Consider the following 11,481-nt stretch of genomic DNA (forward strand, 5'->3'; position numbering starts at 1 on the left):
TCCTGTTTTTGCTACCAAAGTGGATAACCTCACATTTATCCGCATTAAACTTCATCTGCCATGCATCTGCCCACTCCCCCAACCTGTCCAAGTTACCCTGCATTTTCATAGCATCCTCCTCACTGTTCACACTGCCACCCAGCTTTGTGTCATTTGGTGATGACTTTGTGAATGACATTGTGATGGTTTCGGTCAAGACCCTTCTTCAGACTGGAGAGTCTCGACCCGAAAAGTCACCCATACCTTCGCTCCAGAGATGCTGCCTGGCCCGCTGAGTTACTCCAGCTTTTTGTGGGCAGACAAAAAGCTGGAGAAACTCAGCGGGTGATGCGACATCAATGGAGCGAAGAAATGGGTGACATTTCGGGTCGAGACCCTTCTTCAGACTGATGTGGAGGGGTGGAGGGGCGGGAAGAAGAAAGGAAGAGGCGGAGACAGTGGGCTGTGGGAGAGCTGGGGAGGGGAGGGGAAGGAGGGAGAAAGCAGGGACCACCTGAAATTGGAGAAGTCAATGTTTATACCGCTGGGGTGTGAACTACCCAAGCGAAATATGAGGTGCTGCTCCTCCAATTTGCGGTGGGACTCACTCTGGCCACGGAGGAGGCCCAGGACAGAAAGGGTGGATTCGGAATGGGAGGGGGAGTTGAAGTGCTGAGCCACCGGGAGATCAGGTTGGTTTTTGGCGGCTGCCAAATGGGGACGTTCATGAAACATGGGAAGGTGCTCTTGGTGCTGGCCGGTGGGTACGATGGACACAGAGGTGTCATTGTGAAGAACATTAACGATGGAACACCCGATCGGCCTTACAGTCATGCCCTCATTACTGGTATTGATCGCGACCCTCAAAAAGTGACGGCCAAAATGGCTAAGAAGAAGGAGTTCAAGATTCAAGAGTCAAGTGAGTTTATTGTCATGTGTCCCAGATAGGACAATGAAATTCTTGCTTTGCTGCAGCACAACAGAACATAGTAGGCATGAATGCAGAACAGATCAGTGTGTCCATATACCATTGAATATATATATATACACACAAAAATAAGCAGATAAAGTGCAATAGGCTATTAAAGTTCAGATTTTTGTTTGAGTTGAGTTTAAAGTTTGATGGCTGTGGGGAAGCAGCTATTCCTGAACCTGGATGTTGCAGATTTCAGGCTCCTGTACCTTCTACCTGAAGGCAGCGGGGAGATGAGTGTGTGGCCAGGATGGTGTAGGTCCTTGATGATGCTGCCAGCCTTTTAGAGGCAGTGACTGCGATAGATGGTTGGGAGGTCAGAGCCGATGATGGACTGGGCATTGTTTACAACTTTTTGTAGTCTTTTCCGCTCCTGGACGCTCAAGTTTCCGGACCAAGCCACGATGCAACCGGTCAGCATGCTCTCTACTGGGCACCTGTAGAAGTTAGAGAGAGTCCTCCTTGACAAACCGACTCTCTGTAATCTTCTCAGGATGTAGAGGCGCTGATGTGCTTGACTTTTAATTGCATCCATGTTCTGGGAGCAGGAGAGATCTTCAGAGATATGCACGCCCAGGAATTTGAAGCTCTTGACCCTTTCCACCATCGACCCGTTAATATAAACTGTGGGTCCCCATCCTACCCCTTCCAAAGGGCCAAGACGTCCAAGATCAAGTCCTTTGTGAAAGTATGCAACTAAACCACTTGATGCCAACCAGGTGTTCAGTTGACATTCCCTTGGATAAGACCATTGTGAACATGGATGTTTCCAGGGATCCTGCTTTGAAACGCAAAGCTGGACAAGAAGACAAAGTAATATTTGAAGAAAGGTACAAGACTGGGAAAAACAAATGGGTCTTTCCGAAGCTCCGATTCTAAGTTCTGTATCAGTAAAAATAAATTTAAATATTATTTTTATTAGAAGCATTTACATATCATGATCAAAACACAATTTGGTTATCAATTACATATTGTCAATAGTTGGGATCCCAGCTATCAAAATAGTTGGGGTCCTCATTTATCAATTGCATATTAACACAGTTTCTATTTGTTTATTTTTTTTATAGATAGGCAGAAAGGAGAGAAAAAAATGATTAAAATAAAATAGAATAAATGACCAATAATACAACTTTGCAGATAGGTCCGTAGATTATATAACATAACTATTCATCTAATCCTGGGTTCAAGTTTCAGTCAGGCTTCCGTGCCGGACCAATTTACCCTTTCAGAAAACCAATAAATGGAGACCATATTCTAGCAAATAATTCTTGTTTGTCAATTAAGACAAGTCTAGTTCTTCCCAAATGTAAGGTCTCCGACATATAACCATATAACCATATAACAATTACAGCACGGAAACAGGCCATCTTGGCCCTACAAGTCCGTGCCGAACAACTTTTTTCCCTTAGTCCCACCTGCCTGCACTCATACCATAACCCTCCATTCCCTTCTCATCCATATGCCTATCCAATTTATTTTTAAATGATACCAACGAACCTGCCGCCACCACTTCCACTGGAAGCTCATTCCACACCGCTACCACTCTCTGAGTAAAGAAGTTCCCCCTCATGTTACCCCTAAACTTCTGTCCCTTAATTCTGAAGTCATGTCCTCTTGTTTGACATCTCCATAATCCACATTTTATTTGTGGGGGTTGTTGGATTTTTCCAAAATTTTAATATTAACTTTTTCCCAGTTATTATACGATAATCAAGCCAAGTTTCTTTGGCTTGTTGTAAGTTTTAGGCTTTGTTCTGATATTCCTGATATTATTAGTTTTGAGTCGGGATCCAATTGGATATTAACAACTTCAGAAATTATTCTAAAAATATTCGTCCAGAAATTTTTGATTTTTATACAACTTACAAAAGTATGAGTTAAATTAGTATTGACATTTATCACAGATAGGGGAGATATGTTGAACATTTTTATTTACTTTTGTTTTAGAGTAATGCAGTCTATGTGGTACTTTAAATTGTATTAAAGAATGAGTATAAATAAATTAAAGAGAAAAACAATTGATCCAGCTTTTTGTGTCTACAGTTTAAACCAGCATCTGCAGTTCCTTCCTACACAGGTTTTTAGAGGGATGTGGGCCAAACGCAGGGAGGTGGGACTGGTGTAGATGGGGCATGTTGGGCGGCAAGGCCTGTTTCCACGCTGTGTGACTCTGGCTCTCTAAAACTCGCCCCCTTGTCCTTCCTGCTTCAGGTGCGGCTTCCTGGTGCCCCAGTCACCTGGACTGTGCCCTTCTCCGTCGCAATCCCTGCATCGCTGGATCGCAGGACTGCGGCCCCTGCTTACCCGGATACCGAGAGGACGGTGACGAGAAGTGCATCCTCGAGGGGCATCAGACGCAGGGTGAGTGGAGGAGACCTCGGTTTAGTTTCGTTTATTGTCACGTGTACCGAAGTAGGGTGAAAAACTTTTAGTAGACAAAAAATGCTGGAGAAACTCAGCGGGTTAGGCAGCATCTGTGGAGAAAGGGAGGAGCATTCTTGCTATTGAGGGACTGCAGCGTAGGTTTACAAGGTTAATTCCCGGGATGGCGGGACTGTCATATGCTGACAGAATGGAACGGCTTGGCTTGTACACTCTGGAGTTCAGAAGGATGAGAGGTTATCTTATTGAAACATACAAGATTATTCAGGGTTTAGACACGCTAGAGGCAGGAAACATGTTCCCGATGTTGGGGGATACCAGAACCAGGGCCACAGTTTAAGAATAAGGGGTAAGCCATTTAGAATGGAGACGAGGAAACACTTTTTCTCACAGAGTCTGTGGAATTCTCTGCCTCAAAGAGCGGTGGAGGGCGGTTCCCTGGATGCTTTCAAGAGAGAGCTAGATAGGGCTCTTAAAGATAGCGGAGTCAGGGGATATGGGGAGAGGGCAGAAACGGAGGGTACTGATTAGAGATGATCAGCCATGATCACATTGAATGGCGGTGCTGGTATGAAGGGCCAAATAGCCTACTCCTGCACCTATTGTCTATTGTCTATTGCCTATTGTGACGTTTCGGGTCGAGACCCTTCTTCTTCTTGGAACCGACCTGCAGTTCCTTCCTGAACGAGTGAATGAGAAAGTGGGATTACATGGGACTAGTGTGAATGGGTGATCGATAGCAAGCATGGACTCGGTGGGCCGAATGGCATGATTCCACCTGGTATCTCTAGACTAAACTAAACATTACATGTGTGTTTTTTTTGTCTGTTCCAGCAACTCTCCTTGCTCCTGGCCTGAAACTCACCGACTCCAGCCTCAGCCACTCTTCGAGTGCCCACCAGAGCACAGAGGGACCCTGGGCCATGGCAAAGACCACCCCGGTCACTCACCCCACCAGAGGGGGGGACGAGAGCAAGAAGCTTTCCCGCCTGCTAAATGACGTGGTGTCGCTGAGTTAGGTAACGGGAGGCCGGAATCTCCGTGACCTGCCGACACTGGAATCTTGAGCGGTACACAGAGTGCCGGATGAACTCAGTGGGTCAGCCAGCGTCGGTGGAGGGAAACGGGCAGATAATGCTTCGGGTCGGCTGAAGTGGAGTCCTGTCCATTTCCCTCCACAGATGCTTCTCGACCCGCTGAGTTCCTCCAGTAGTTTCTGTTTCTGTTTAACGAGAAGCCGGAGTGGATTAAGCAGGGGTGGGAAACGGGATTGAGTGGGGGCAGGAGTGGGGGAGAGATTGGTTATAGAATGAATGAATGAATGAATGAATGAATGAATGAATGAATGAATGAATGAATGAATGAACGAATGAATAGGTTTATTGGCCAAGTATTCACATACAAGGAATTTGCCTTGGTGCTCCGCCCGCAAGTGACAACATGACATACAGTGACAGTTAAGAATGACACATAAAACATTAAACATTAATAATAAAACATTACAATTACAATACAACAATACAATTTATTTGTCATTTGAACCCCATTGAGGTTCAAACGAAATGTTGTTTCTGGAGTCATGCACACAAGAAAGAACCAAGACACAACACAATTTACACAAACATCCATCACAGCGCATCTCCTCCTCGCTGTGATGGAAGGCAAAAACTTATCTCTCCCCTGCACTCCCCATTCCCCTCCCGATGTCAGAGTCAAAGCCCCCGGCGGGCGATGGTAATTGTCCCGCGGCCATTTACGCCACGCCGGGTGATGCAAGGCCGCGCTCCGGGTCTTGTTGTTGGAGCCCCCGGCGGGCGCTAGCAAAGTCCCGCAGCCATTCCAAGCCGCGCGCCGGGCGATGATGTAAGGCCCCACTCCAGGTACTCTTCAACCCCGCAACTGGGGCGGGTGAAGTAAACATGTGAATTAAATAAAATTAAATTAAACATGTGAATTAAATAAAATACCAGAGCAAAAGGAGGCTACAGATTTTTGTCTGTTGAGTAGAGTTACTACTCGTGGGGAAAAAAACTGTTTTTATGTCTGGCTGTGGCAGCTTTGACAGTCCGGAGTCGCCTTCCAGAGGGAAGTGATTCAAAGAGTTCGTGGCCAGGGTGAGAGGGGTCAGAGATGATCTTACCCGCTCGCTTCCTGGCCCTTGCAGTGTACAGTTCATCAATGGAGGGAAGGTTGCAGCCAATAACCTTCTCAGCTGATGGGAAAAGCGGGGAGAGCTGGGAGGTTCGAGGGAAAGACGGAGAGGTGTGGAGGGAGGGAAGGGGAGGGAAGGAGAGCAAGGTGGTTGGGAGGGGAGGGTGAGATGGGAGAGCGGAGATGGAAGAAAGAGCAAATGGACTGACTCTGGACTCTGGTCCTGTCCACGGGGGGGAAATGGAGGAGGACTGGCCAAATTTTGTGCCTTCCTCCACTGTGATGAATGCTGTGGTGGATGTTTGTGTTACATTTTTATTGTGGTTGTGTGTTCTTTATTATTGTATCGCTGCTGACAACCCAAATTCCACCGACCCTGGTTGTGTGGCAAATAAATTCTATCTATCTTATCTTAAATGGGGGGGGCTTCAGACAGGAGAGAGAGCATCTGGGAGGAAACAAAATGGGCATGAGAGGACAGAAGGGATGGAGGCAGAGGGATGTGGGGGGGGGGGGGGGGGGTAACGGAAAGATGAAGATGGCTAATTGGAGAGAGAGGAGGTGAGTGGGAAGGACCGAGGTGAGGGGAGTTTGTAGGAAGGTCAGAGAGATGAGGGGGGAGTGGAGGTGAGGGGAGAATGAGGGGAGGATTCACACCTTTTCTCCAATTAGCCACCTTCGTTCTCCCCATCCGCACCCATTTATTTTCCACATCCCTCTCCATCTTCCCCTTTTCTCTCCGATTCCCTCTCTCTGACCTCCACTCACTCTTTCTTCCATCCCGCTCATCTGTCTCAACCTCTCTCCCTTCCCCTCTCAACTCCCTCACAAACCAACTTGTAGAGTCACAGAGTGATACAATGTGGAAACAGGCCCTTAGGCCCAACTTGACCACATCGGCCAACAATGTCCCAGCTACCCTAGTCCCACCTGCCTGCGCTTGGTCCATATCCATCCAAACATGCCCTATCCATGTACCTGTCCAACTCTTTCTTAAATGATGGGATAGTCCCAGCCTCAACTACTTCCTATGGCAGCTCGTTCCATACACCCACCACCCTCTGTGTGAAAAAGCTACCCCTCGGATTCCTATCAAATCTTTTCCCCTTCACCTTGAACCCAGGGGCGGAAATCCCGGGGGTGAGGACGGACGGACGGACGGGGGGGTGGGGGGGGGGAGGGGTTGACGAGGGGAGGACACACGTCCCTCCCATGCTTTGAGAGGTGGGGGACAATCCCCCCCCATGTTTTGTAATCCAGACTTTATCAGCCGCTTTCCAAGGGCTGAATCGGCTCATTCGCGGGGCCATTCAGCGCCCGGCGCGGCTTAAAATCAAGCTGCTGCATCGAGGCGATCGAGGCTCCCGATGTTGACGCCCCCGCCGGGCGATGAAAGGCCCCTCGAACAGGCCGATTCAAGCCCCACGATTCGGGGTGGACGAAGCTACTGCTGCTGGAGTTCGGAGTTGGTCACCAACCAGGTCAGCTCCCGATGTTACCGTCCACAGGGCCCACGGCCGAAGCCTCCCCCTCCCTCTCCCCACATCCCAACACAGAATTTAGGAGATTGAGAGGGGATCTTATAGAAACGTACAACATTCTTATGGGGTTGGACAGGCTAGATGCAGGAAGATTGTTCCCGATGTTGGGGAAGTCCAGGACAAGGGGTAACAGCTTAAGGATAAGGGGGAAATCCTTTGGGACCGAGATGAGAAGAAACTTTTTCACACAGAGAGTGGTGAATCTCTGGAACTCTCTGCCACAGAGGGTAGTTGAGGCCAGTTCATTGGCTATATTTAAGAGGGAGTTAGATGTGGCCCTTGTGGCTAAAGGGATCAGGGGGTATGGAGAGAAGGCAGGTACGGGATACTGAGTTGGATGATCAGCCATGATCATATTGAATGGCGGTGCAGGCTCACTGCCTTGGAGACCGTCATTGGGTGGAGAATGACAAATTGTTGATTAGTGAGGGGGTCAGGGGTCACGGGGAGAAGGCAGGAGAATGGGGTTGAGAGGGAGAGATAGATCAGCCGTGATTGAATGGCGGAGTAGACTTGATGGGCCGAATGGCCCAGTTCTGCTCCCGGCACCTACGAACTCATGGCAGGGTCAACTTGTTGGTCCATTGTCCACTGACTTTCCCTCCGTCCACCTCTCTCCCCAGGTCTGGTCATCATCTGCACAGTGACCAGTCTCTTCGGCCTGGCTGTGGCTGCTCGCTGTTGGTATCGGTGAGTCCCTGCTCTCTACACCATCCACACGGCTGCAATTCAATTCAATTCAATTCAACTTTAATGTCATTGCACAAATACTGAGTATGGGTACAACGAAATGCAGTTTTGCGTCAGTCCGTAGTAGTAGTGCAATATAGAAATTTAAAAAAAAAAAAATAAATTTAAAAAAAAGAGGATACAGAATAATCAAAAATACAGAATAATTCAACAATGGGGACGGAGGGATTGGAGGAATCTATCGGCGGGACTCCGAGTTCAGCAATGCGACGGTATAATTGTAGAAGCTGTTCCTCATCCTACTGGTAAGAGACCTGAGGCTCCTGTACCGCCTCCCTGATGGGAGGAGGGCAAACAGTCCATGGTTGGGGTGGGAGGGGTCTTTAATGATCTTCCCAGCCCGTTTCAGACACCGTTTTCGGTGGAGGGCACCCATGGCAGGGAGCGGGGCACCGATGATGTACTGCGCGGTTTTCACCACCCGTTGTAGTGCCTTCCTGTCCGCAACAGTGCAGCTGCTGTACCATACCGTGAAGCAGGTGGTCAGGATGCTCTCGATGGTACAGCGGTAGAAGTTGGTCAGGATCTGGGGGGACAGGTGGGCTTTCTTGAGCCTCCTCAGGAAGTAAAGGCGCTGCTGCGCCTTTTTGATCAGCTTGGAGGTGTTGAGGGACCAGGACAGATCCTCCGAGAAGTGTACCCCGAGGAATTTGTAGCTGGAGACGCGCTCCACCTCAGTCCCGTTTGTGTGGATGGGGGTATGTCTGCCCCCTCTGACCTTCCTGAAGTCGACAATAATTTCCTTCGTCTTCTTGGAGTTGAGGACGAGGTTATTGTTGGCACACCAGGTTGTCAGGTGCTGGACCTCCTCTCGGAGCGCTGGAGTAACTCAGCGGGTCAGGCAGCATCTCTGGAGATGGAAGGATGGGTGATGTTTTGGGTCGAGACCCTTCTTCAGTCCTCAGTGCCCCATAGAAACATGGAAAAATAGGTGCAGGAGGAGGCCATTTGGCCCTTCGAGCCTGCACCGCCACACGCTAGAGGCAGGGAACATGTTCCCGATGTTGGGGGAGTCCAGAACCAGGGGGCCATAATTTAAGAATAAGTGGTAAGCCATTTAGAAAGGAGATGAGGAAACACTTTTCCACACAGAGAGTTGTGAGTGTGTGGAATTCTCTGCCTCAGAGTGCAGTGGAGGCCGGTTATCTGGATACTTTCAAGAGAGAGTTAGATAGTGCTCTTATGGATAGCAGAGTTAAGGGATATGGGGAGAAGGCAGGAACGGGGTACTGATTGTGGATGATCAGCCATGATCACATTGAATGGCGGTGCTAGCTCGAAGGGCCGAATGGCCTACTCCTGCACCTGTTGCCTATTGTCTAATGCCATTCATTGTGATCGTGGCTGATCATCCAAAATCAGTACCCCGTTCCTGCCTTCTCCCCATATCCCCTGACTCCGCTATCTTTAAGAGCCCTATCTAGCTCTCTCTTGAAAGTATCCAGAGAACCGGCCTCCACCGCCCTCTGAGGCAGAGAATTCCACAGACTCACAACTCTCTGTGTGAAAAAGTGTTTCCTCATCTCCGTTCTAAATGGCTTACCCCTTATTCTTAAACTGTGTGGCCCCCGGTTCTGGACTCCCCCAACATCGGGAACATGTTTCCTGCCTCCAGCGTGTCCAAACCCTTCTCTGAAGAAGGGTTTCGGCCCGAAACGTCGCCTATTTCCTTCGCTCCATAGATGCTGCTGCACCCGCTGAGTTTCCCCAGCAATTTTGTGTACCTTAATAATCTTATATGTTTCAATAAGATATCCTCTCATCCTTCTAAATTCCAGAGTGTACAAGGCCAGCCGCTCCAATCTATTAACATATGATAGTCCACCATCCCGGGAATTAACCTGGTGAACCTACGCTGCACTCCCTCAATAGCAAGAATGTCCTTCCTCACATTTGTAGACCAAAACTGCACACAATACTCCAGGTGTGGTCTCACCATGGCCCTGTACAACTGCAGAAGGATCTCTTTGCTCCTATACTCAACTCCTCTTGCTATACTTCCATCTGACACTAGGTGTCACTTAAACCTCAAACTCGGGTTGAATAACATACGATGAGCGTTTGTTGACACTGGGCCTGTACTCGCTAAAGTTTAGGAGGGACCTCATTGAAATTTACCGAATAGTGAAAGGCCTGCGTAGAGTGGATGTGGAGAGGATGTTTCCACCAGTGGGAGAGCTTCTCTTTTTCACACAGAGAGTTGTGAGTCTGTGGAATTCTCTGCCTCAGGGGGCGGTGGAGGCCGGTTATCTGGATACTTTCAAGAGAGAGCTGGATAGGGAACTTAAAGATAGCGGAGTCAGGGGATATGGGGAGAAGGCAGGAACGGGGTACTGATTGTGGATGATCAGCCATGATCGCATTGATACATGATCATAGAGCTCTAGGGGCTAGTGGAATCAAGGGATATGGGGAGAAGGCAGGCACGGGTTATTGTTTGGGGATGATCAGCCATGATCACATTGAATGGCAGTGCTGGCTCGAAGGGCCGAATGGCCTCCTCCTGCACCTATTGTCAATGTTTCTATGAATGGCAGTGCTGGCTCGAAGGGCCGAATGGCCTACTCCTGCACCTATTGTCTATGTTTCTATGTTTCTATGAATGGCAGTGCTGGCTCAAAGGGCCGAATGGCCTACTCCTGCACCTATTGTCTGTTGTCTATTGTCTATTGAGAGTCCAGGACCAGAGATCTCAGAATAAAAGGACGTACCTTTAGAAATGAAATACGGAAACATTTCTTAAGTCAGAGGGTGGTGAATCTGTGAATGTCTGTAGACAGGTTCTTCATTTTGACAGATTCTTGATTTTCGAGACATTGAAGACAAAAAGGGTGGGGATTTTTAAAGACAAAAAAAAATGCAGATGTTAGAAACCTGATGTAAAATAAGAGTCAAAGACAGATGCTGCAAACTTGAGCTAAAAACCAAACCACTGAAGGAACTCAGCAGATCAGGCAGTAGAGGGAAATGGACAGTGATGTTTCGAGCCGGGACCCTCCTTCAGACTGATTAACAGCAGCCTCACTGCCGACTGAATCTGCTGAAGGGATTTGACCCGAAACTTCGCCTCTCCATGTTCTGCAGAGATGCTGCCCGACCCGCTGAGTTTGTCCAGCGGTTTGCGTCTTTTGTTGCGAACCAACATCTGCAGTTCTTGTGTCCTCACCAATTGCATTTATAGTTTAAACCTCCCAAATTCCTCTCAATTAATCGACAAACCTGACATTCTTACAATCGCCCGTCCCACTTAGGTGATTTTTTAGGCGACTACAGGCGACTAGATTCAGATTCAACTTTAATTGTCATTGTCAGTGTACAGTACAGAGACAACGAAATGCAGTTCGCATCTCCCTGGAAGAGCGACATAGAATATGAATAAATAAATCTATTTACATGTATACAGTCATAGTGTTTTTCCTGTGGGAGGAGTGTCCGGGAGGGGGTGATTGGCAGTCACCGAGGTACAGTGTTGAGTAGTGTAACAGCCGCGGGGAAGAAGCTGTTCCTGGACCTGCTGGTCCGGCAACGGAGAGACCTGTAGCGCCTCCCGGATGGTAGGAGGGTAAACAGTCCATGGTTGGGGTGAGAGCAGTCCTTGGCGATGCTGAGCGCCCTTCGCAGACATCGCTTGCTTTGGACAGACTCAATGGAGGGGAGCGAGGAACCGGTGATGCGTTGGGCAGTTTTCACCACCCTCTGCAGTGC

The 11,481-nt window shown here is 48.6% G+C and overlaps 1 pseudogene; it reads left to right on the plus strand.

Annotated features, from left to right (window-relative positions):
* The first annotated feature begins 693 nt into the window (after positions 1-693).
* LOC116989868 lies at positions 694-1,868 on the plus strand (annotated as a pseudogene).
* Positions 1,869-11,481: the final 9,613 nt, after the last annotated feature.

Source organism: Amblyraja radiata, chromosome 30 (genome assembly GCF_010909765.2).
Source record: "Amblyraja radiata isolate CabotCenter1 chromosome 30, sAmbRad1.1.pri, whole genome shotgun sequence".
Lineage (NCBI taxonomy): Eukaryota > Metazoa > Chordata > Chondrichthyes > Rajiformes > Rajidae > Amblyraja > Amblyraja radiata.